The sequence below is a fragment of the Arachis hypogaea genome, chromosome 11 (assembly GCF_003086295.3).
Source record: "Arachis hypogaea cultivar Tifrunner chromosome 11, arahy.Tifrunner.gnm2.J5K5, whole genome shotgun sequence".
NCBI classification, from domain to species: Eukaryota; Viridiplantae; Streptophyta; class Magnoliopsida; order Fabales; family Fabaceae; genus Arachis; species Arachis hypogaea.
Genome location: NC_092046.1, coordinates 52256152 through 52284093, shown reverse-complemented (window position 1 = coordinate 52284093; position 27942 = coordinate 52256152). Strand labels below are relative to the sequence as shown.

Genomic DNA, 27942 nt, shown 5'->3' with positions numbered 1-27942 from the left:
AAATGACAACAAAAGGATCAATGAATAAAGGTCTCATGGGATGCAACCACAGTGAGTATTCTAGGACATGATAAAGGTCTGAAAGCCAGGAATGAACCTAAGTTGCTATGCATGAAACCACCATAAAACCAGGGACATGACCTCCACAAGAATGACTCATTTCTCTTGGCATTCCATTCATCATTCTCTTGTTCCAGTACTTGCTTAGGGACAAGAAAGCTTTAAGTTTGGTGTTGTGATGCCAGGGCATTTTGGCCAGTTTCACTGACTTTTTCTTTACTGTTTTTAAGGAAGTTTGATGCATTTCCTTAGAAAATAAGCTAGTTTTGGGTAGATATTCACTTATATCTTGATTCAAGCATACATTGTGAACTTTACATGATTTCATGAGGATTTTGCATGAAATTAATGACAAATTAGATGTTGCATTTCCCATGACTTGGACTAGAACTTTGATGCACTTTATTGCTTGATTTTAGGAAAAAGGAAGCAAGGAAGAACCACGTTAGCAGCCACGTTAGTCTCACTAACGTGACTTCTAACATAGGAATGGGAGCTAGCTTGCAAAGTTAATGAGAAAAGTAATCGCCAATAACGTCCTCAAAGCCATCATAGCCCACGTTAAGAGTCACGTTAACTAAGTTAACGTGAACTCTAACGTGGAGGAAAGAAAATGGAGCCAACGTTAGTGACACTTACCTTTGTCACTAACGTTGGGCCAAGCTCATAAGTGGCCACGTTAGTTGCCACGTTAACTTAGTTAACGTGGCTTCTAACATTAAGAAGCAAAAGAGAAGCCAACGTTAGTGACATTTAACTTTGTCACTAACGTTGGCCAAGCCTCCACAAGCCACGTTAACTTCCACATTAACTTAGTTAACGTGGAAGCCAACGTGGAGAAAGTATATGATCGCCAACGTTAGTGACACCTAACTTTGTCACTAACGTTGGAATGAACCACACAAGCCACAATGAGCCACATTAACTCCCACGTTAACTTAGTTAACATGGAAGCTAATGTGAAGAAGAGAGATGATGAGCCAATGTTAGTGACATTCACCTTTGTCACTAACGTTGGAGATGGCTAGCATTGCTACGTTAGAGGCCACGTTAACCTAGTTAACATGGACTCTAACGTGGGAGATAGGGGCACATTGGAACGTTAGTGACAAAGGTAAGTGTCACTAACGTTCTCGAAGGTTGGCAAGTTAATGTTAAGAGCCACGTTAACTAAGTTAACGTGGACTCTAACGTAAGAAAGGGGGAGGCTTCTCAACGTTATTGGGAAAGGTAAGTCCCAATAACGTGTGCGAAGGACCAAGAGGCAACGTTAGTGGCAACGTTTGTGCCACTAACGTTGAGGTTAACGTGGCTCTAACTTGGGTCAGGAACGTTAGTGAAAAAGGTGATTGTCACTAACGTTCTCGAACCCATAATTTCACTTAACGTTAACACCACTAACGTCCTGAGCTAAAGTCCCTGCCCACTTCACACTTTCTCTCTGCAAGTAAAGCTAAGCCCAATGAAGAAGATAACTGCTTCAAACTCAAGATCCAAAGGCCCATACCCAAGACTTGAGGAGCCAACTAGAAGATCAGAAGAGTAGTATATATAGGAGTAGCTTTGAATTGATTAGGAAGATTGGAAATTGGGGGAAAACTACTCTCTGTATTTTGCCATTCTCTGCACTTCTAGTTTTGTTTTCATGATGTATTCTCCATCTTTGCTTTTATTTTCCAGAGCTATGAAACCCCTTTCATTGGGTTAGGGAGCTCTGCTGTAATTTGATGGATCAATACTAGTTTTCATTATTCTTCTTCTATCTATTTTCTTGATTTTACTTGAAAGCTTTCGATCTTCATCTAATTGGATAGTTATCTTGGAAAAGAAGCTATTCAAACTTGGATATCTTCTGAACCTTGAAAGAGGAAGGAAGAGATCATGCTAGAAATGCTTTCTCATGCTGGACCAAATTGGGTTTGGATGGATATGTGACTATAATCCTCTCAATACTTGATTTGGAAAATGCATGTGGTATAATCAGTGACCATACTTCATCTCTTCTCATGAGCAATTGACCAAGGAATTGGATATTGATCAAGATTTGAGAGATTGAATTACAAGAAATTGTAACTCGATCACTTAAGATTGCCAAGGAGATCAATGAATGCATTGATTGAGGAAGAGATGAAAATGAAATTGATCTGGAGAATGCAACATCTCCTGAGCCCAATGAACTCCCTATTTCTGATCTTACCCATTCTCTTTAGTTTCTGTCATTTACTTTTATAAGCAGTTACCCCATTCCCATTTACAATTCTGCAATTTAATTTCCGTCATTTACTTTCAGCTCTTTATTTCTAGCATTTACTTTTTCTGTTATTTACTTTCTCGCCATTTTATTTTCTGTAATTCTCAACTCAAATTCTGATTCGCTCAACTAGAACATTCATCTAATTAAAGTTGATTGATCAATCAATCTCTGTGGGATTCGACCTCACTCTATTGTGAGTTTTTACTTGACGACGAAATTCGGTACACTTGCTGAAGGAAATTTGTTACGAGACAAGTTTTTCGCGCATCAATTTTCCTTGTGTGATCCGGGATCCCACACTTTGTTTCACACCTGTACTTGAGTTGATCATAGTGATTTCCTCCGGGTGGCAAGAGAGATGAATTCTCATAGAAGCACCAGACTATCCCCCTAGACCCATTCAATTGAGCACTACACCAATCCATACTCCTCAATTTCGAGCTTCCAACCATAATGAGCCTAGACTTACAACGCCAACCACTAAACATCCTCCTTTTATGCTTAATACCACAAAGCATCCTAAGTTAGCCATCCATCTCAAGCAAACCAAATTCAAGTGGGATAATAAAGCTAAGAGTTAGAAGTTTTACCCACTCAAATGAAGGATTAGATGACAACCTAGGTGGAGGAGTTCCCAACGGTCTTGACAAAGTACGCTCCACTTCCGTCCATCCTTTTTGGAAGGCTTCCACCACTTGGCAAGATATTTCGTGCTCTACCTCTCGCCAAGCTTCCTCAAGTTCACATTCTTCTTCACCAATGTCCTCTAACTCTTTCCCATCACTCAAATCATACATAGGAGGTTGAGTGAAATCTACCTCATCATCAATTCCGAGCATAGTGGGGGAGGATTCTTCAAGCTCAAAAGGATCATATGTTGGTATGGAATCATCATAAATAGGAGGGCCTATTACTTGGGACACTTTTTCCAATTCTTCAATCACATTTTGTCTTAGAGGTTGTGCACTCTCCTCCTCAACATCAACTTCGAACTCCATGGAAGAAGTCTCTTCAATTTGTGCTTCCTCTATGTACTCAACATATCCTAAGGCTCCAACCACTACTTCCTCTTGTTCAATAATCTCTACCTCCTCCTCTTGTTGCATTTCTTGCTTTAACTACTCTTCTTCACCTTGGAGCTTCAAGTTCACTCCCTTACTAAGCTCATTGGTTGCTTCTCCACATTCAACAATGGGAGTGCCTTGATCGCGTAGGCTTAGGCGGGATGAGACTATGTTTCCAATGGCTTCTTAACTTCTCCACATTCTACCATGATAGCCATTTTTTCTCTTAACTCTTCAAACTTCTTTTCATCCTCCTCGTGTCGCCTTAAGATATGAGATTCAAGATCTCTCAATTCTAGCATGGGGGCTTCATCGGGAGGCGATGGTGGAAGAGAGGGTTCATTGTTTGAGGGAAGGTTGTTGTAATTGGAAGGTGGTTCATATTGGTGAAATTCTTGAGGTGGTGTGTGTAGACTTTGTGGTTCTTGGGAGTATTGGTGTTGGAATGGTGGTGGCTTTAGATGTAGCTCATATGGTGGTTGGTATGGTGGGTGTGAGTTAGGATCATATGGAGGTGAATGGTGGTATGAGGATTGTGAGTATAGTGGAGGGCTATATTGAGGAGGGGGTTCATATGTATGTGGTGGTTGTGGTTGACAATCACAATAAGGGTCATCACATACATTAGATTGGTGTGCATTAGGATAAGGAGTATACCCATAAGAATCCGAAGAGTAGTCACGTTGGGGTGGTGCTTGGACGGATCGGGTGGCAATAAATGCCCTTTGGTCATCGCGCATCTCCGTGAGGATAGTAGTCATGTCCCCAATCACTTTTGCCAAACTTTGATCTCCAAATTCTTGATGGATGTTATCATTGTAAATTCAATCTCCTACAACATAGTTTGAACCACACTCATAGCCAAAGAGGTGAGAATTCATGGTGACAAGAGAAAATAAAAAACAAAAGCTAACAAGAAACAAAGAAAACAAAGTCCTACAACTAGCAAAAATCAACAAACCAAACCAATAATAAAGCTATTCACAATATATACAATAGCCAATAACATAGCACCATTGCAATTCCCCGGCAACAGTGCCATTAATTTGATTGCAAGAGGATTGTTGTCAGTCTAGATTTTCTTCTTAGAGAAAGGAATTACTTCATTGTAAGCATAGCTCCAAACCAACAAACACATCAAATTAAGATATGGTTTTGTCACATGTACAAACCCCAATGAAAATTAACCGAAGTATTTAGACTCCGGGTCGTCTCACAAAGAATTGTAATGAAGTGTATGCGTATTGGCTATGAAGGGATAAAAGGGGGTTTCGTTGATAAAAAGGGCAGTAAAATAAATGGCAAGAAAAGTAAATCAAACAAGCAATTAAAGAGGACAAGTAATAAAGAGAAACAATTATTAAAGAGAGACATTCATGGCAAGAATTGAGATCATAGGCCTTCCATCCTAGTCACTAATAACAATAATTAACAAGAATTTATCTTATTACGTCATCCCCAATGATGGAAGAAGATATAAGTTATCTTCCATGAGAGAAAGTCTAACAAGGCTAGCTAATCTCAATCCAAATGTCCTAATCAACTTACTAATTGGATTAGCAAGAGATTAGAGTTAATGGAAATGATATTAACTAACAATTCTAGATCACCAACATAGGTTGGGTTTTCATAACTCAAGATTGCCTAATTACTCTTTCCAAGCCAAGAATGCTCAAAGTCTACTCTAAAGCCCAACCAAACATTTTATCAAACACTTGGTGGGTGATGAGCGGATAATTTATACGCTTTTTGGCATTGTTTTTACATAGTTTTCAGTATGATTTAATTAGTTTTTAGTATATTTTTACTAGTTTTTAATTAAAATTCATATTTTTGGACTTTACTATGAGTTTGTGTATTTTTCTATGATTTCAGGTATTTTCTGGCTGAAATTGAGGGACTTGACCAAAAATCAGATACAGAGGTTGAAGAAGGACTGCAGATGTTGTTGGATTCTGACCTCCTTGCACTCAAAGTGGATTTTCTGGAGCTACAGAACTCCAAATGGCACGCTCTCAATTGCGTTGGAAAGTAGACATCCAGGGCTTTCCAGAACTATATAATAGTTCATACTTTGTTTAATTATAGACGACGTAAACGGGCGTTAAACGCCAGTTCCATGTTGCATTCTGGAGTCAAACGCCAGAAACAGGTTGCAAAGTGGAGTTAAACACCATAAACAGGTTACAAACTGGCGTTCAACTCCAAGAAAGACCTCTACACATGTAAAGCTCAATGCTCAGCCCAAGCACACACCAAGTGGGCCCCAGAAGTGGATTTCTGCATCATTTACTCATTTCTGTAAACCCTAGTAACTAGTTTAGTATAAATAGGACTTTTTACTATTGTATTTACAACGGGGATCTTTGATTAGTTTTATGCTATCTTAGACTTTCATGGGGGCTGGCCATTCGGGCATGCCTGGACCATTATCACTTATGTATTTTCAAATGGTAGAGTTTCTACACACCATAGATTAAGGTGTGGAACTCTGCTGTTCCTCATGAATTAATACAAAGTACTACTGTTTTTCTATTCAATTCAAGCTTATTCCTTCTCTAAGATATCCATTCGCACCCAAAAACATGATGAATGTGATGATTATGTGACGCTCATCATCATTCTCACCTATGAACGCGTGCCTGACAAACACTTCCGTTCTACATGCAAACAAGCTAGAATGAGTATCTCTTAGATATCTAATACAGAGGACCGAGTCCGAGATATTAGAATCTTTGTGGTATAAATTAGAACCCATGGATGGCCATTCCTGAGATCCGAAAAGTCTAAACCTTGTCTGTGGTATTCCGAGTAGGATCTGGGAAGGGATAGCAGTGACGAGCTTCAAACTCGCGAGTGCTGGGCGTAGTGACAGACGCAAAAGGATAGTAAATCCTATTCCAGTATGATCGAGAACCGACAGATGATTAGCCATGCAGTGACAGTGCATTGGACCATTTTCACAGAGAGGATGGGATGTAGCCATTGACAACGGTGATGCCCTACATAAAGCTTGCCATGGAAAGGGGTAGGAATGATTGGATGAAGACAGCAGGAAAGCAGAGGTTCAGAGGAACGAAAGGCATCTCTATACGCTTATCTGAAATTCTCACCGATGAATTACATAAGTATCTCTATCCTAGTTTATGTTTTATTTATTTTTTAATTATTAAAACTCTATATCATTTGAATCCGCCTGACTGAGATTTACAAGGTGACCATAGCTTGCTTCAAGCCGACAATCTCCGTGGGATCGACCCTTACTCACGTAAGGTTTATTACTTGAACGACCCAGTGCACTTGCTGGTCAGTTGTACGAAGTTGTGACAAAGAATTAAGATTATGAACGTGCGTATAAAGTTTTCAGCGCCGTTACCAAGGAATAGAACCGTCACGATTTATGCGCACCAAGTTTTTGGCGCCGTTGCCGGGGATTATTCGAGTTTGGACAACTGACGGTTCATCTTGTTGCTTAGATTAGGTAATTTTATTTTAATTTTAAGATTTTTATTTCTTATTTTCGAAAAAAAATACAAAAAAAATTTCTTCTTTTTCGTTTTTCCCAATTAATTTTTGAAAAAAATCCAAAAAAATTTATAAAATCATAAAATCAAAAATATTTTTCTGTTTCTTGTTTGAGTCTAGAGTCAAGTTTTAAGTTTGGTGTCAATTGCATATTTTTAATTTTCTAAAAAATTTTATTTTCAAAAATTTCATGCATTGCATTCTTCATGATCTTCAAGTCGTTCTTGGCCAGTCTTCTTGTTTGATCTTCATATTTTCTTGTTTTGTGTCTTTCCTTGTTTTTCATATGCATTCTTGAAACATTGATGTCTAAAGAATAAAAATTTTTTAAGTTTGGTGTCTTTCATGTTTTCTTTTCTTGAAAATTTTTCAAAAATAAGTTCTTGGTGTTCATCTTGACATTCAAAGTGTTCTTGGTGTTCATCTTGACATTCATAGTGTTCTTGCATGCATCACAAGTTTTGATCCAAAATTTTTATGCATTGAGTCTTTTTTATGTTTTTCTCTCTTATCCTTAAAATTCAAAAAATAAAAAATAAAAAAAATATCTTTTCCTTATTTTACTCAAAATTTTCGAAAATTTGGATTGACCTTTTCAAAAATTTTTAAAATCAAATTGTTTCTTATGAGTCAAATCAAATTTTCAATTTTAAAAATCTTATCTTTTTCAAAATCTTTTTCAAAAATCAAACTTTTTTCATTTTTCTTAATATTTTCGAAAATTTTTAAATTAATTTTCAAAAATCTTTTTCTTATCTTTATTTCATATTTTCGAACATCTTACTAACATTTAATATGATTGATTGAAAAATTTCAAAGTTGTTACTTGCCTATTAAGAAAAGATCAATCTTTAAATTGTAAATCATATCTTTTTGTTTCTTGTTAGTCAAGTAATCAACTTTAATTTTCAAAATCAAATCTTTTTAAATTTCTTTTTCAAATCTTTTTCAAAATATCTTTCAATTATATCTTTTTCAAAATCAATTTCAAAATCTTTTCTAACCTTTTATCTTTTTAAATTGATTTTCAAACCTTTTTTCAATCAATCATATCTTTTTGTTTCAATCATATCTTTTTCAAAACTACTTAACTAATTCTCTCTAATTTTCGAAAATCACCTTCCTCTTTTTTCAAAATTCCTTTTTAATTAACTAATTATTTTAATTTTTAATTTTAATTTTATTTCTTTTCTAATTTTTGAATTTTATTTTAATTTCAAATTAAAAACAAAAATATTTTTATTTTAATTTATTTATTTAATTTTCGAAAATTCTTCTCTCTCACCTCCTTCTAATTATTTATTTATTTACTAACACTTCTCTTCATCTAAAAATCCGAACCCTCTCTTCCTCCTGGTGTTCGAATTTCTTTTCTTCTACTCACATAAAGGAATCTCTATACTGTGACATAGAGGATTCCATATTTTCTTTTCTGTTTTCTTCTTTTTTTCATATGAGCAGGAAAAAGGATAAGAATATTCTTGTTAAAGATGATCCTAAACCTGAAAGGACTCTGAAGAGGAAGCTAAGGGAAGCCAAAGCACAACTCTCTGGAGAAAATCTGACAGAAATTTTCGAAAAAGAGGGAGGCATGGCTGAAAATAATAACAATGCAAGGAAGATGCTTGGTGACTTTACTACACTAAATTCCAATTTACATGGAAGAAGCATCTCAATCCCTGCCATTGGAGCAAACAATTTTGAGCTTAAACCTCAATTAGTTTCTCTAATGCAACAGAATTGCAAGTTTCATGGACTTCCATCAGAATATCCTTTTCAGTTCTTAACTGAATTCTTGCAGATCTGTGATACTGTTAAGACCAATGGGGTTGATCCCGAGGTCTACAGGCTTATGCTTTTCCCGTTTGCTGTAAGAGACAGAGCTAGAATATGGTTGGACTCTCAACCTAAAGATAGCCTGAACTCTTGAGATAAGCTGGTCACGGCTTTCTTAGCCAAGTTCTTTCCTCCTCAAAAGCTTAGTAAGCTTAGAGTGGATGTTCAAACCTTCAGACAGAAGGAAGGTGAATCCCTCTATGAAGCTTGGGAGAGATACAAGGAACTGACCAAAAAGTGTCCTTCTGACATGCTTTCAGAATGGACCATCCTGGATATATTCTATGATGGTCTGTCTGAGCTATCAAAGATGTCACTGGACCATTCTGCAGGTGGATCCATTCACCTAAAAAAAATGCCTACAGAAGCTCAAGAACTCATTGACATGGTTGCAAATAACCAGTTCATGTACACTTCTGAAAGGAATCCTGTGAATAATAGGACGCCTATGAGGAAGGGAGTTCTTGAAATTGATACTCTGAATGCCATATTGGCTCAGAATAAAATATTGACTCAGCAAGTCAATATGATCTCTCAGAGTCTGAATGGATTGAAGGAATTATTCAACAGTACTAAAGAGGCATCTTCTGAAGAAGAAGCTTATGATCCTGAGAACCCTGCAATAGCAGAGGTGAATTACATGGGTGAACCCTATGGAAACACCTATAATCCCTCATGGAGGAATCATCCAAATTTCTCATGGAAGGATCAACAAAAGCCTCAACAAGGCTTTAACAATGGTGGAAGAAACAGGTTTAGCAATAGCAAGCCTTTTCCATCATCCACTCAGCAAAAGACAGAGAGTCCTGAGCAGGATCCATCTAGCTTAGCAAATATAGTCTCTGATCTATCTAAGGCCACTTTAAGTTTCATGAATGAGACAAGGTCTTCCATTAGAAATCTGGAGGCACAAGTGAGCCAGCTAAGTAAAAGGGTCACTGAAACCCCTCCTAGTACTCTCCCAAGCAATACAGAAGAAAATCCAAAGAGAGAGTGCAAAGCCATTGATTTAATCACCATGGCCGAACCTACAAGGGAGGAGAAGGACGTGAATCCTAGTGAGGAAGACCTCCTAGGACGTCCAGTGATCAACAAGGAGTTTCCCTTTGAGGAACCAAAAGAATCTGAGGCTCATCTAGAGACCATAGAGATTCCATTGAACTTCCTTATGCCCTTCATGAGCTCTGATGAGTATTCTTCTTCTGAAGAGAATGAGGATGTTACTGAAGAGCAAGTTGCCAAGTACCTTGGTGCAATCATGAAGCTGAATGCCAAATTATTTGGTAATAAGACTTGGGAAGATGAATCTCCCTTGCTCATCAATGAACTAAGTGATCTGGATCAACTGAGATTGCCTCAGAAGAAACAGGATCCTGGAAAGTTCTTAATACCTTGTACCATAGGCACCATGACCTTTGAGAAGGCTCTATGTGACCTTGGGTCAGGGATAAACCTCATGCCACTCTCTGTAATGGAGAAACTGGGAATCTTTGAGGTGCAAGCTGCCAGAATCTCATTAGAGATGGCAGACAACTCAAGAAAACAGGCTTATGGACAAGTAGAGGACGTGTTAGTAAAGGTTAAAGGCTTTTACATCCCTGTTGATTTCATAATCCTAGACACTGGGAAGGATGAGGATGAATCCATCATCCTTGGAAGACCCTTCCTAGCCACAGCAAGAGCTGTGATTGATGTGGACAGAGGAGAATTGATCATTCAACTGAATGAGGACAACCTTGTGTTTCAAACTCAAGGATCTCCTTCTGTAACCATGGAGAGGAAGCATGAAAAGCTTCTCTCACTGCAGAGTCAACCAAAGCCCCCACAGTCAAACTCTAAGCTTGGTGTTGGGAGGTTCCAACAATGCTCTGAATATCTGTGAGGCTCCATGAGAGCTCACTGTCAAGCTACTGACATTAAAGAAGCGCTTGTTGGGAGGCAACCTAATGTTATCTAATTATATTTATTTTTTTATTTTCTATTGTTATTTTATGTTTTCTTTAGGTTGATGATCATGTGAAGTCACAAAAACTACTGAAAAATCAAAAAAGAATGAAAAATAGAATGAAAATAGCACACTCTGGAGGAGAACAGTCTGGCGTTTAAACGCCAGAAACAAGCATCTGTCTGGCGTTTAACGCCAGAAACAGGCACCAAGCTGGCGTTTAACGCCAGAAACAAGCATCTACCTGGTGTTAAACGCCATAACAGAGCATGGAAGTGGTGTTTAACGCCAGAAACAGGCAGCAGTCTGGCGTTAAATGCCAGGATTGCATGTATAAGGCGTTTTACACGTCTAAAGGGTGCAGGGATGAAAAAGCCTTGACACCTCAGGATCTGTGGACCCCACAGGATTCCCTCAGGATCTGTGGACCCCACAGGATCCCCACCTACCCTTCTTTTCTCCTCTTCATACCTTTTCATAACTCTCTTCCCCAAATGCCCTTCACCAATCACTTCAATCACTCTTTCCCATCACCCCCTCACCATTCACATCCATCTTCTCTTCCCCATAAACCCTACCTACCTTCAAATTCAAAATATTTTCCCTCCCAAACCCAACCCTAAATGGCCGAACCCTAAACCTCTCCCCACTTCTATATAAACCCCTCATTCCTTCTTCTATTTCACACAACACAACCCTATCTTCTTCCACTTGGCCGAAACCTACTCTCTCCTTCTCCTCCATTTCTCTTCTTTTTCTACTTCTTTCTTTCTTCTTTTGCTCGAGGACGAGCAAACATTTTAAGTTTGGTGTGGTAAAAGCATTGCTTTTATTTTTCCATAACCATTTATGGCACCTAAGGCCAGAGAAACCTCTAGAAAGAGGAAAGGGAAGGCAATTGTTTCCACCTCTGAGTCATGGGAGATGGAGAGATTCATCTCAAAGGTCCATCAAGACCACTTCTATAAAGTTGTGACCAAGAAGAAAGTGATCCCTGAGGTTCCTTTCAAGCTCAAAAGGAATGAGTATCCGGAGATCCGACTTGAGATTCAAAGAAGAGGTTGGGAAGTTCTCACCAACCCCATTCAACAAGTCAAGATCCTAATGGTTCAAGAGTTCTATGCAAACGTATGGATCACAAGGAACCATGATCAAAGTGTGAACCCAAACCCAAAGCATTGGCTTACTATGGTTCGGGAAAAATACTTAGATTTCAGTCCGGAAAATGTAAGGCTGGCGTTCAACTTGCCAATGATGGAAGAAAGCGCACGCCCCTACACAAGAAGGGTCAACTTTGATCAAAGGTTGGACCAAGTCCTCATAGACATATGTGAGGAAGGAGCTCAATGGAAAATTGACTCAAGAGGCAAGCCGGTTCAACTAAGAAGGCTTGACCTCAAACCAGTGACTAGGGGATGGCTAGAGTTCATTCAACGCTCAATCATTCCTACTAGTAATCGGTCTGAAGTTACTATAGACCGGGCCATCATGATCCATAGTATCATGATTGGAGAAGGGGTGGAAGTTCATGAGATTATACCTCAAGAACTCTACAAGGTGGCCGACAAGTCCTCCACTTGGGCAAGGTTAGCCTTTCCTCACCTCATATGCTACCTCTGCAATTCAGCTGGAATTGACATAGAGGGAGATATCCTCATTGAAGAGGATAAGCCCATCACCAAGAAAAGAATGGAGCAAACAAGAGATCATGGACCTCAACATGAGCATGAGGAGATTCCTCACCATGAAATCCCTGAGATGCCTCAAGGGATGCACTTTCCTCCACAAAACTATTGGGAACAAATCAACACGTCCCTAGGAGAATTTAAGTTCCAACATGGGATAACTAAGGGTGGAGCACCAAGAGCACTCCATCATCCTCTATGAAATTAGAGAAGATCAAAGAGCTATGAGGGAGGAGCAAGAAAGACAAGGAAGAGATATAGAGGAGCTCAAGAGGACCATTGGTTCTTCAAGAAGAGGAAGACGCCACCCTCACTAAGGTGGACTCATTCCTTAATCTCCTTGTCTATTTATTTTCTGTTTTTCGATTTTTGAGCTTTATGTTTATTTATATTTGTGTCTTATTACATGATCATTAGTGTCTAAGTGTCTATGCCTTAAAGTTATGAATATGAATCCATCACCTCTCTTGAATGAAAAATGTTTTAATTACAAAAGAACAAGAAGTACATGGTTTCGAATTCATCCTTGAAACTATTTTAATTATTTTGATGTGGTGACAAAACTTTTTGTTTTTTGAATGAATGCTTGAACAGTGCATATGTCTTTTGAAGTTGTTGTTTATGAATGTTAAATATGTTGGCTCTTGAAGAATAAGGAAAAAGGAGAAATGTTATTTGATAATCTGAAAAATCATAAAAATGATTCTTGAAGCAAGAAAAAGCAGTGAATACAAAAGCTTGCAGAAAAAAAAAAAGAAAAAAAATAGCGAAAAAAAAACAAAGGAAGAAAAAGAAAAAGCAAGCAGAAAAAGCCAAAAGCTCTTTAAACCAAAAGGCAAGAGCAAAAAGCCAATAGCCCTTAAAACCAAAAGGCAAGGGTAATAAAAAGGATCCAAAGCTTTGAGCATCAGTGGATAGGAGGGCCTAAAGGAATAAAATCCTGGCCTAAGCGGCTAAACTAAGCTGTCCCTAACCATGTGCTTGTGGCGTGAAGGTGTCAAGTGAAAACTTGAGACTGAGCGGTTAAAGTCAAGGTCCAAAGCAAACAGAAGAGTGTGCTTAAGAACCCTGGACACCTCTAATTGGGGACTCTAGCAAAGCTGAGTCATAATCTGAAAAGGTTCACCCAGTTATGTGTCTGTGGCATTTATGTATCCGGTGGTAATACTGGAAAACAAAGTGCTTAGGGCCACAGCCAAGACTCATAAAGTAGCTGTGTTCAAGAATCAACATACTAAACTAGGAGAATCAATAACACTATCTGAACTCTGAGTTCCTATAGATGCCAATCATTCTTAACTTCAATGGATAAAGTGAGATGCCAAAACTATTCAAGAGGAAAAAAGCTACAAGTCCCGCTCATCTGATTGGAGCTAAGTTTCATTGATATTTTGGAATTTATACTATATTTTCTTCTTTTTATCCTATTTGATTTTCAGTTGCTTGGGGACAAGCAACAATTTAAGTTTGGTGTTGTGATGAGCGGATAATTTATACGCTTTTTGGCATTATTTTTACATAGTTTTCAGTATGATTTAGTTAGTTTTTAGTATATTTTTATTAGTTTTTAATTAAAATTCAAATTTCTAGACTTTACTATGAGTTTGTGAGCTTTTATGTGATTTCAGGTATTTTCTGGCTGAAATTGAGGGACTTGAGCAAAAATCAGATTTAGAGGTTGAAGAAGGACTGCAGATGTTGTTGGATTCTGACCTCCCTGCACTCAAAGTGGATTTTCTAGAGCTACAAAACTCCAAATGGCGCAATCTCAATTGCGTTGGAAAGTAGACATCTAGGGCTTTCCAGAAATATATAATAGTCCATACTTTGATTAAGTATAGACGATTTAAACTGGCATTGAACGCCAGTTCCATGCTGCATTTTGGAGTCAAACGCCAGAAACAGGTTGCAAAGTGGAGTTAAACGCCAGAAACAGGTTACAAATTGGCGTTCAACTCCAAGAAAGACCTCTACACGTGTAAAGCTCAATGTTCAGCCCAAGCACACACCAAGTGGGCCCCAGAAGTGGATTTCTGCATCATTTACTCATTTCTATAAGCCCTAGTAACTAGTTTAGTATAAATAGGACTTTTTACTATTGTATTTACAACGGGGGATCTTTGATTAGTTTTATGCTATCTTAGACTTTCATGGGGGCTGGCCATTCGGCCATGCCTGGACCATTATCACTTATGTATTTTCAAACGGTAGAGTTTCTACACACCATAGATTAAGGTGTGGAGCTCTGCTGTTCCTCATGAATTAATACAAAGTACTACTATTTTTCTATTCAATTCAAGCTTATTCCTTCTCTAAGATATCTATTCGCACCCAAGAACATGATGAATGTGATGATTATGTGATGCTCATCATCATTCTCACCTATGAACGCGTGCCTGACAAACACTTCCGTTCTACATGCAAACAAGCTAGAATGAGTATCTCTTAGATATCTAATACAAAGGAGCGAGTCCGAGATATTAGAATCTTCGTGGTATAAGTTAGAACCCATGGATGGCCATTCCTGAGATTCAAAAAGTCTAAACCTTGTCTGTGGTATTCCGAGTAGGATCTGGGAACGGATGGCTGTGACGAGCTTCAAACTCACGAGTGCTGGGCGTAGTGACAGACGCAAAAGGATAGTAAATCCTATTCCAGTATGATCGAGAACCGACAGATGATTAGCCACGCAGTGACAACGCATTGGACCATTTTCACAGAGAGGATGGGATGTAGCCATTGACAATGATGATGCCCTATATAAAGCTTGCCATGGAAAGGGGTAGGAATGATTGGATGAAGACAGCAGAAAAGCAGAGGTTCAGAGGAACGAAAGGCATCTCTATACGCTTATCTAAAATTCTTACCGATGAATTACATAAGTATCTCTATCCTAGTTTATGTTTTATTTATATTTTAATTATTAAAACTCTATATCATTTGAATCTGCCTGACTGAGATTTACAAGGTGACCATAGCTTGCTTCAAGCCGACAATCTCCGTAGGATTGACCCTTACTCACGTAAGGTTTATTACTTGGACGACCCAGTGCACTTTCTGGTCAGTTGTGCGAAGTTGTGACAAAGAATTAAGATTATGAACGTGCGTATAAAGTTTTCAGCGCCGTTACCAAGGAATGGAACCGTCACGATTTTTGCGCACCAGTGGGTAATAAAGGAAAGCATGGTAAGTATGCAAGAATAATAAAATCTAACAACTACCAATTTCAAGGAGAGTAAATCAACAACTTAATTCATCAATGAAAGAAACATCAACATCAAATTGCATTAAATGTAAACCAAATCCAACATGAGTTCATTATCACAAAAGAAAGCAAAATGAGAAATTAACATTACAACTAAGAAAATCAAGATGTAGACATGAGAAATTATAAAAGAAACAAGATAAAAGCAACGAATTAAACATGGATCTATGACAAGCTTGAATTCTGCATGAAATAGCATTAGAAATGAGTTGGATTAGGCCCAAAATGCTCTACAAATCACTGGCCATGAGTTGCTTTTAGTAAATCACGTGCACCAATCGGCGTGCACGCATACAGTGCACTTGCGCATCCTTAGACGTCAGACAACTATGAAGAATTTTATATTATTTTGAAGCCCCGGATGTTAGCTTTCCAACGCAACTAAAACCGCCTCATTTGGACTTCTGTAGCTCAAGTTATGGTCGATTGAGTGTGAAGAGGTCAGGCTTGACAGCATTGCGGTTCCTTCATTTCTTCATGAGTTCTCCCACTTTGCATACTTTTCTCCTCACTTCTTCCATCCAATACTTGCCTTACGAACCTGAAATAACTCAACAAACACATCAAGCCATTGAATGGAATTAAGGTGAGTTAAAATCACCAATTTAAGGGCCTAAAAAGCATGTTTTCACATTTAAGCACAAATCAAGGGAGAATTGTAAAACCATGCTATTTCATTGAATAAATGTGGGAAAAGGTGATAAAATCCCCTAAAATAAGCAAAGATAAACCACAAAATTGGGGTTTATCATTATCACCCTAACTAAGTAGTCCTAATCATGCAAAGAGTGTTCGAGTATAAAAACTAACCATGCAATTTATTCTAACTAAAGAAAGAAAAAAATGAAAAGAAAATCAAAATCATGGGTGTTGAAAGGGGAAAATTATTACTTACGGAGATCGGTCGAACGACCTCCCCACACTTAAGATTTAGCACGGTCCTCCGTGCCACTAGTGATATGCAAAGGGGAATCAAGGTCGCTATCTCCATCATCCGAGCCTTGAGTGCTAGTTTCACTGTGGGCCGAGGTGGAAGAGGATAGGACCGGCTCTTCCGTAGGCGGGCTGACTGATAAACCACTATTTTATGGTTTATATTGTGCTTAATTGTGTGGTTTTATCATGATCCTTACCCACTTATTCATTGAATTAACATGAAATTATAATTCCTTCCTAAATTTATAACATGTTTGAAAACTGCTTCCTAGAGACTTTAATTATGTATTTTTAATTCTCTTTTATTCCATTCGATGCCGTGATCTGTGTGTTGAGTGTTTCAAACTTTATAGGGAATGAATGAGTTGGAGATTGGAAAGGAAGCTAGCAAAAATGGAAGGAACACAAGAATTTGAGGAGGTAACCAGCGAGAAGTGACGCGGTCGCATGGCTCACGCGACCGCGCGAAGGAGAGCAAATCGCAGTGACGCGGCCGCATGGCTCACGCGGCCACGCGGATTGGAAAAGCTCAAGCGACGCGGTAGCGTGGACAACACGAACGCGTGGCAAGGAAAAGCGTGAATGACGCGTCTGCATGGATGACGCGATCGCGTGACATGTGCGATCTGCATAATCTGCAGAATTCGCTGGGGGCAATTTTGGACCTTATTTCGACCCAGTTTTTGGCCCAGAACAGCAGACCAGAGCCAGAGAATATGCAGAAACAAAAGAACAACATTCATTCTACACAGTTCGGGGAGTTTTTTTAGATCTAGTTTTACTCCTCTAGGTTTTTCTCTCTAGGATTTAGAATTTTAATTTTCAATTGGTCTTAGCATTGGAACATTGAGAAGAGTTATTTCCTCATCAAGATTTCGTCATTCTAGTTCGTTCTCTTAACTTGGTTTTATTCTTCCATGTTCTTTGCTTTGTTCAATTTTGTCATTTGAATACTTTCATGATTATTTAGTACAAGGATTATTTCTTCCATTTTAATTTATTTTCCATTCCAATAATCATGTCTTCTTTTAATTCCCTTTCATGTGTTATGGATTTATTATTTACAATGAGTGAGTAGTTCCCTCACTTGATAGGGAGTTGATTGAAAGGAACTCTTGAGTTAGAAGGATTGAAAGAAAAATTGTAATTGGGTTAACTGTTTGATTGTTATCTAATCACTAACACCAATCCCTTTGAACTAAGTGGGTTGCAACTCGTGAACAGATCTAGCATTCCAACTTGTTTGACTTTCCTTTACCTAGTAAAGGATAGCTAAACGGAACAACCATTAATTATAAATTAATCTTGAAATCATCCCATCAATGATAGAGATTCTAACTAATCAACTCCCAGTCAAGGCTTTTATTCATATTATTTGAATTTTCTCAATTTAATTTTCCACCTACTTAACTCAACTTCTTGGAACATCTGATTAATAAAATAGCACACTTTTCTGCAACTCGTTGGGAGACGACCTGGGACTTAAACTCCCAGTAATTTTTAATTTAAACTCTCTGTGACATATTTCTAAATTGATAGGCAGATTTTCGGTGAGTTAAGAACTATACTTGCAACGTAACTATTTTAATAATTTTTAATTCACCAACTTCTGTGTCTCATCAATTTTTGGCCCGTTTCCAGGGAGTTGCAATAGAGTGCTAAAGTTATTAATTAGAATTTATTTATTTGTATTTTATTTTATTTTGCTACTATGAGCTGCATGTTTCTTTCGTCAAATGACGCGTTCACTTCCTGATCCATGCTTGCTAATATTCAATCCTGAAATTGAAAGGACTATTTCACGAATAAGGCGAGAACAACGTCGATTAGTCTGCTCTGAGGGCGGATCTGAAAGTGAACTTGAGGAAGAAACCAGCCCCCGTTCTACTGATTCGGTTGTCTTACGTGCAGAAGACATGGAAGCTAGAAGAGTTACCATCCAAGAGGAAGGAGCCCCTGATTTTACAATGCAACCGTTTCAAGCGCATCATCCAGCGGTAGCTACAGATTTTGAAATAAAGACCGCACTGCTAAATTTGATGCCCAAGTTTCATGGCCTACCTGCTCAAGAGCCTATCAAGCACTTGAGAGATTTCCAGGCAGCCTGTTCTACTGTCAGGCGTGATGGTACTGATGAAACTTCAATTTTGCTGAAAGCTTTCCCGTTTTCTCTTGAGGGAAAAGTAAGAGAGTGGTACTACACTCAACCTCTAGCAAATGTATCCAACTGGGATACACTCAGAAAGGAGTTTTTGGAGAAATTCTTTCTATCTGAAGTTACTGATAAACTGAGGAAGGATATTTCCACGATTGTTCAGGATGACAATGAGACTCTCTTTGAATACTGGGAGCACTTCAATAATCTTCTGGAAGCATGGCCCCGCCACATGATTGATAAGATAGTGTTACTTAGCTATATCACACAGGGCATGAGGCCCCAAGATAAGACCACATTGGAAAGTGCTAGCAATGGGTCTATGAAGAAGTACAAGACCACTGATGAGGCTTGGCAACTGATCAGTGATCTAGCTGAGTCTACTAGGAACCACAGGCAAAAGCAAGGCCGTTCAAAAGCCGTTGCAGAAGTATCCTCTAGTAGAGAGACTGCGGCTCTAGCTCAGAGTATATGTGAGATGACCAACTTGCTGAAGCAGATGCAATTGAATCAACAACAAGCTCAGCAAGCTCAACCTCCTCCACCACAGCAAAACCAACAACTAGTCCCGCAAAGAATTTGCGGAATCTGTGCTGATTATAGCCATTACACTGATGAATGCCCGCAGCTCCAACAAGAAGACAACATGGTGGCATCCACTCATAACTTCTATGACCGCCCCAACCAAGGGTACAATCAAAGTGGAAATAATAACCATGGATGGCAGGACAATTCTAACCAGAATTGGAAGGACAACAATAACAGAGGAGGCAGAGATAATCAGGGAAATCCGAGATGGAATAATAACAACAACAGGCAGCAGAATCAACCTTACAGAGCACCTCACCTGAGGCAAAACCAAGGACCATAGAACAATCAACAGCAGACCTCTCAATTTACTCATTCTTCTGTATCTCCTAATGAAGAGCTACTACAATCTTTTGAGCGAAAACAACAGACCATGGAAAGTAACATCATGAATAGTATTAATGCCAGTCTGAATGGTCTGACCTCTACTTTGCAAGCTCTTATGTCACAGATTGGATCAACGCAAAATTCCAGTAACCAACCTTCAAGCTCCACTGGAATCCCCTCTCAACCATTACCCAATCCAAAATGAGGCATTAATGCCATCACCCTAAGGTCTGGAACCACACTGCAGGAGAGGAATCAGGAGGAACCAAGTCCACCAGAACACACCTCAGCTGAAGAGGTAGTAGAAATAGAAGATATTGAAGAGGAAGAGGACATACAGGACATAGCTGAAGAAGAAATAGCTCAACCACAGGAGGAAGCACCAAAAGGCGCAGACACCACAGAAAACACTACTCCTATTCCATTTCCACAACTTGCAAGGAAGCCCAGGAAGCAGTTGGAACCCGACCCCAAAATGGTAGAAATATTCAAAAAGGTTGAGGTAACTGTTCCTCTTTTTGATGTTATTCAGCAGGTACCTAAATATGCAAAGTTTCTAAAAGACTTATGTATCCATAAAGACAAAATTAATGAATTAGAAACTATTCCTTTAGGTAGTTCTATATCTGCTTTAATGGGAGGATTACCTGAAAAATGTAGTGATCCAGGTCCTTGTATAGTTAGCTGTACTATTGGTGGTGTAGTAATTTATGATTGCATGTGTGATTTAGGAGCATGTGTCAGTATAATGCCTTTGTCTATATATGATATTTTGAGGCTCCCTCCCTTAAAAAGGTTGGCAGCTCGTTTTGTGTTAGCAGATAAAAGCATTATTACAGTGGCTGGAGTTGCTGAAGATGTTTTGGTGAACATTAAAGGGCTTACATTTCCCACTGATTTTTATATCTTGGAGATGCCCCATAATAATTCAGATAAGCCATCATCAATCCTACTTGGAAGACCATTCCTGAAGACATCAAAATTCAAATTGGATGCTTTTTCAGGAACATACTCCTTTGAAATAGATGGCCACATAGTAATCTTCAATCTGAATGGAGTCATTGACAACCCCCCAGAAGATCGTTCTATCTTCCAGTGTGATGTCATAGATGAAAGTGTAGCTAAAGTTCACAAGGAAGAGTTTGAAGAGAGGCACACTTGACAAGGTCCAAGTGTGGGGACCCTTTTAACTGACAATGAGGGAACTTCGCCATTTTCACAAGCTCCAGATAATCCAGAGCCTACCCATGATCAAAAGTTAGAATTGAAACCCCTCCCTCCACATCTCAAATATGCTTATCTTGAAGATGAGTAGAGGTTTCCAGTTATCATTGCAACGGAACTTACTTCTTAACAAGAAGAGCAGTTACTTGATGTGGTGAAGAAGCATAGGAAGGCAATTGGGTGGAGCTTGGCAGACATAGTAGGCATCAACCCTCAAGTATGTGAGCACAGAATATTTTTAGAAGAGGGAGCAAGACCTGTCTGTCAACCCCAAAGAAGATTGAATCCCACCATCTTGGAAGTTGTCAAAAAGGAAGTGACCAGACTATTGGAAGCAGGTATCATATATCCCATTTCAGACAGTGAATGGGTAAGCCCAGTACAAGTGGTGCCCAAGAAGTCTGGAGTCACTACAGTGAAGAATGAGCATGGAGAGCTCATAGCAACTAGAGTTCAAAATGCTTGGAGGGTCTGCATTGATTACAGGCATCTCAACCAAGCTACCCGTAAGGATCACAACCCACTTCCATTCATTGATCAAATGCTGGATCGCCTGTCAGGTAAATCACATTATTGCTTTTTAGATGGTTACACAGGTTATTTCTAGATTCATATAGCTCCTGAGGATCAGGAGAAGACTACTTTTACATGTCCTTTTGGGACTTATGCTTACAAGAGAATGCCTTTTGGCTTGTGCAATGCACCAGCTACCTTTCAAAGGTGCATGATGAGTCTTTTCTCTGATCTTATTGAGGACTGTATGGAAGTTTTTATGGACGATTTTAGCGTTTATGGTGATTCTTTTAGCCTTTGCTTGGATGGATTATCTAGAGTATTAGATAAATGTGTTAATACAAACCTTGTATTAAATTTCGAAAAATGTCACTTTATGGTAAAACAAGGGATTGTATTAGGACATGTGGTATCTAATAATGGCATTTCTGTAGACCCAGCAAAGGTGAATGTTATTTCTAGTCTACCTTACCCCTCTTCTGTGAGGGAAGTCCGTTCGGTCCTTGGCCATGCAGGTTTTTACAGGAGATTTATTAAGGACTTTAGTAAGGTTGCACTTCCCTTATCCAGATTACTGCAGAAGGATATTGAGTTCGAGTTCAGTGAGGATTGCAAACAAGCGTTTGATAAGCTGAAGACTGCTCTGACTCAAGCTCCAATTGTGAGAGGACCAGATTGGAGCCAACCGTTTGAAATCATGTGCGATGCTTCCAACCATGCAGTAGGAGCAGCGCTGGCTCAGCGTGAAGGTAAGGATCCTTTCGTTATTGCCTATGCGTCTAAGACTTTAGACACTGCCCAGTCCAATTATACTACTACTGAGAAAGAGCTTCTTGCTATTGTTTTTGCTCTGAATAAATTCCGAGCTTATTTACTTGGCACTAGAGTAGTAGTGTATTCGGACCATGCAGCTTTAAAGTATCTATTAGCTAAAAAGGAGTCCAAACCAAGACTCATATGTTGGATACTGCTGTTACAAGAATTTGATTTAGAAATAAAGGATAGGAGTGGTAATAAGAATTTAGTGGCAGACCACTTGAGTCGGCTTGAGCATATTAAGGATGATTCTACTCCTATAGATGATAATTTTCCTTTTGATAACTTGCAAGCAGTATCTGAGGTAGTCTCTTGGTATGCACCTGTTGCTAATTATTTAGTTAGCCGCACATTTCCTCCAAATTTTTCTAAGCATCAAAGAGACAAGCTGAAAAGCAAGTCTAAATATTATATATGGGATGACCCATATTTATGGAGATGTGGCACTGATCAAGTGATTAGACGTTGTGTGCCTCAATCAGAATTCCAGTCCATTTTAGAGGCCTGTCACTCATCTGAGAGTGGAGGACATTTTAGCCCTCAAAGAACAGCTAGAAAGATCTTAGACTGTGGATTCTGGTGGCCTACTCTTTTTAGAGACGCTGCTGAGTTCTGTAAATCTTGTCTCCCATGCCAGAAATTTGGTAATATATCCAGGAGGGATGAGATGCCTCAACAAATTATGCTTTTCTGTAAAATTTTTGATGTTTGGGGAATTGACTTCATGGGTCCATTTCCAAATTCTAATGGATATTTTTATATATTGTTAGCTGTGGATTATGTTTCCAAATGGGTGGAAGCAATTCCTACCCGCACTGATGATGCTAACACTGTTGTTTTCTTTGTGAGAAATCATATTATATGTCGCTTCGGATCACCACGAGCAATCGTGAGCGATCAAGGCACTGATGAGGGGCAGAAGTTGGTGAATTAAAAATTATTAAAATAGTTACGTTGCAAGTATAGTTCTTAACTCACCAAAAATATGCCTATCAATTTAGAAATATGTCACAGAGAGTTTAAATTAAAAATTACTGGGAGTTTAAGTCCCAGGTCGTCTCCCAATGAGTTGCAGAAAAGTGTGCTATTTTATTAATCAGATGTTCCAAGAAGTTGAGTTAAGTAGGTGGAAATTTAAATTGAGAAAATTCAAATAATATGAATAAAAGCCTTGACTGGGAGTTGATTAGTTGGAATCTCTATTATCGATGGAAGGATCTCAAGATTAATTTATAATTAATGGTTGTTCTGTTTAGTTATCCTTTACTAGGTAAAGGAAAGTCAAACAAGTTGGAATGCTAGATCTATTCACGAGTTGCAACCCACTTAGTTCAAAGGGATTGGTGTTAGTGATTAGATAACAATCCAACAATTAACCCAATTACAATTTTCTTTCAATCCTTCCAACTCAAGAGTTCCTTTCAATCAACTCCCATCAAGTGGGGAAACTACTCACTCATTGTAAATAATAAATCCATAACACATGAAAGGGAATTAAAAGAAGACATGATTATTCGAATGGAAAAATAAATTAAAATGGAAGAAATAATCCTTGTATCAATTAATCATGAAAGTATTCAAATGACAAAATTGAACAAAGCAAAGAACATGGAAGAATAAAACCAAGTTAAGAGAACGAACTAGAATGACGAGGTCTTGATGAGGAAATAACTCTTCTCAATGTTCCAATGCTAAGATCAATTCCCAAAATTAAAATTCTAAAACCTAGAGAGAAAAACCTAGAGGAGGAAAAACTAGATCTAAAACTGTCCACTGTCTAGAATGAATGTTCTCTTTTGTTTCTGCATATTCTCTGACTCTAGTCTGCTGTTCCGGGCCGAAAACTGGGTCGAAATAGGGTCCAAAATTGCCCCCAGTGAAGTCTGCAGATTATGCAGATCGCACATGTCATGCGATCGCGTCATCCATGAGGACGCGTCATTCGTGCTTTTCCTTGCCACGCGTTCGCGTCGTCCACGTTACCGCGTCGCCTGAGCTTTTCCAATCCGCGCGGCTGCGTGAGCCATGCGGCCGCGTCACTGCGATTTGCTCTCCTTCACGCGGTCGCGTGAGCCATGCGACCGCGTCACTTCTCGCTGGTTATCTCCTCAAATTCTTGTGTTCCTTCCATTTTTGCTAGCTTCCTTTCTAATCTCCAACTCATTGATGCCCTATAAAGTCTAAAACATTCAACACACAGATCACGGCATCGAATGGAATAAAGGAGAATTAAAAATACATAATTAAAGTCTCTAGGAAGCAGTTTTCAAACATGTTATAAATTCAGGAAGGAATTATAATTTCATGCTAATTTAATGAATAAGTGGGTAGTGATCATGATAAAACCACACAATTAAACACAATATAAACCATAAAATAGTGGTTTATCAGGCACCCATTTTTTGTAACAGGAGACTAACAGGATTAATGAAGAAGCATGGGACAATTCATAAAGTTGCAACAGCTTACCATCCCTAAACTAATGGGCAAGCCGAGGTGTCAAACAGAGAAATTAAGCGTATCTTGCAAAAGATAGTAAAGCCTCATAGAAAAGACTGGAGCACCAGGCTACAAGATGCACTCTGGGCATATAGAACAGCATACAAGACACCCATTGGGATGAGTCCTTTCCGCTTGGTTTATGGAAAAGCTTGTCATCTCCCAGTTGAAGTCAAGCACAGAGCTTTTTGGGCAGTTAAGGAGTGCAACATGGGAATTGAGAAAGTCAGAGCTGAAAGGAAGTTGCAACTACAGGAACTAGAGAGCCTTCGCCTAGAAGCTTATGAAAACTCCTGAATATACAAGGAAAAGATGAAGGCTGTACATGATCAAAACATCAAGAAGAAAGAGTTCCAACCTGGGGATTTAGTCCTCCTTTACAAATCCCGACTAAGGCTCATGCCAGGAAAGTTGAGATCAAGATGGGAAGGTCCATACAGAGTAGAGAAGGCCGAACCGTACGGAGTTTATCACCTAAGCCATCCCTCAAGATCTGAACTCATTAAGGTTAATGGACAACGCCTGAAGCTATACCATGGCGAGAAGATGCAGAGAAACAAGGAGCTTGAGATCTTCCTCTTGGAAGATCCCCACATAGCCGAAGATTGAGCTAGTGGAGCGTCCAACTTACGGACGTTAAAGCAAAGTGCTAAGTGGGAGACAACCCACCATGGTATGATCGTTCTTTTCTTTATTTTTAGTTTTTCCTATTCAATAACTCTTCTCTTTTTTAGTACTTTCGTGCATCTGCATTTACATGTTTTTATTTCTTCAAAAAAAAATTTTTTGCTACGCGACGCGATCGCATCAGCGACGCGTCCGCGTCACAGGGAGAGTAAAGAAAAATAAAAATGAACAGAAAGTTACGCTGGAGTGTGGCTGGAGGCGTGCCAATGGCACAAATCAACCCACGCGACCGCGTCGCTGACGCGTTCGCGTCCCTTGGGAATCATAGCCTCCCATGCGACCGCGTGCCCTGAGTTTTCGACGTAAAAGGGTGCACAATGAAATATTGTGCGAGAGTGATGCTGGATTAGTGCTGGAAGCACAATCTTTATCACGCGACCACGTCGCCGACGCGGCCGCGTCATCCATTTTCTGGCGCACACTCACGCGATCGCGCCGTCCCAATTATGGCAAATAATTTAATTTGAACAGAGAGTTGTGCTGGAGCGAGGCTGCACTCGCGCCAGACGCATAACATGGGTCACGCGACCGCGTGACCGACGCGATCGTGTCACCATACTTGAAGCGCATCCATGCAAACGCGTGCCCCACGCGGCCGCGTTGCATGCGCCGCACAGCTCACCCTAAAATTGCCACTTATCTTATCTTTCTCTCCTCCAAATCCCAATTTTCCTTTTTCTTCCTTATTTCTCCCTTCCCCCCTCTATCTCACCTTTCACTCTCTATCTCTCTCACCTCCATTAACAAGGTTTTATTTTCTTCTTCCCTCCTTCTTTTTTTATCATTCTTATTATTTTATATGTATTTTCTTTTCTTTTCATTATTCATATTTTTTTTCTTTTCCTTTTTACATGGTGTTAGAAATTTACTTGTTTTTCTTTTTTGATTCATTATCCCTCATTATATGCTTGTGGATTGTTACAAATTATTTGACAATTATTTTTATTCTATTTAAGGGATTGCTTGCATGTTCACCTTCATATTTTCTATACCTTATTCAACATGCATGCTATGTGTTTGTGAAAAAGTCCATATAGCATTATGCACTTCTCTATGTTGTTATACTATTCAATGCTTGCTTTTCACAAATTCTCTTTACTATTGTATTAATTGAATTTAATTGTCAATACAAACGTGATGGTTTGTTACAAAGTATTGCTTGGTCTATGCTACTCATGCCCTTTGCCGGCATGCCAATAAACACCTTGCAGTCACTTGTCTTTCTATGCACTAGCTATTTTCCATTGTTGGCTTTTCACATGTACTCGAGAGCATGTGTTAATGTCATCTACATCCTAATGTGCACCCATCACCACTCTTCCGTTCTCTTCCTTGCTATATATCTATTTGAATTTAATTTACTTTCTCCTCTCTTTTCAGGATGGCCACCAAGAAAGGAAAGGAGAAAGCGACTCCTAAACCCCCAGCAAGAAGAGGCACTAAAAGAGCATTAGTGGCAGAGCCTTCTTCAACCGCAGTCAAGCCCTCAACAAAAAGAGTTAAGATGATAATAAAGGTTGATGAGAAGGAGAAAGCCTTTCCAGCAAAGGACACTGCGCGATTTCCCAATCGCTACTGTGAGCAGATGTTCCCTATCCTGGCAGAAAGAAACTATAACAATGAATACCTTCTTATCCTCCCGTCCAATATTGCTTCCTTTGTTGAGCCGCAAATTGAACGACGATAATGGGGTTTCCTACGGAGACAGCCAAGGCAGGTCAATCTTTCTTAGGTAGTTGAGTTCTACTCTAACTTCTACATGCCAACTCTGCAGTCTGTTTATGTCCGGCAGAAGCAAGTCCCCATCACAGAAGAGGCCATTCAACAAGCTCTGAGTCTTCCCCTATTCCAGAAGTAATGGACGCCTTCCAAGAAGCCGCACTTAAGAGCCAGAGGTACCAATTTGACTGGGACTCCGTTCTCGGAGTTATCGCCTTACCTGGCAGCCGTTGGATCTACAGATACCACCGTACCCGCCCTAAGAGAATCTTGGCCTCAGCACTTACCTTGGAGGCTCGCGTATGGGCACAGATCATGTCCCATTACGTATTTTCGAGCACTCATGAGTCCTCCTTCACTGCGGACATGGCTGTTTTACTATGGTGCATCCTTACAGACCAACCTCTACATCTCTCAAGACATATCCGGAATGCTATAGGACACGTACAAATTGCGGGCAACTTACCTTTCCCCGCCTTGATCTCAGATCTTGTCTCAGCAGCCAGAGTCTCCTACAAAGCTGGGGACACCAAAGCCGTGCTTCCACGGGATGATCAGTATGTCCCTAACGGGAAATACCTCAGACTCCCAACAGCCACTACAAACCTTCCTACTACTCCAGTTGAAGATAATCCTTATTCAACCACACAAGCACCTACAACTGATGAATTGCTCCAGCAGATAATCGAAAGGTTGGATCGGCAAGAACAGAAAGCAAAGACGAGAGAGCGCCGTAATGAGTGCCGATTCAAACACCTCAAGGAGCTACTCAAAGGACACTTCAAGGACTCGGATACCCCGGACTCCACTTCTTTTACCAGCACAGGGAGCCATGACGGTCCCG

The 27942-nt window shown here is 39.4% G+C and overlaps 1 non-coding gene across 1 annotated transcript; it reads right to left on the bottom strand.

The window, feature by feature from the left end:
• Positions 1 to 8887: 8887 nt before the first annotated feature.
• On the bottom strand, positions 8888 to 8995 carry LOC112725763 (small nucleolar RNA R71). The gene has a single exon (XR_003164848.1). It is a non-coding gene; the product is annotated as a small nucleolar RNA R71 (small nucleolar RNA).
• Between the last annotated feature and the right edge of the window lie 18947 nt (positions 8996 to 27942).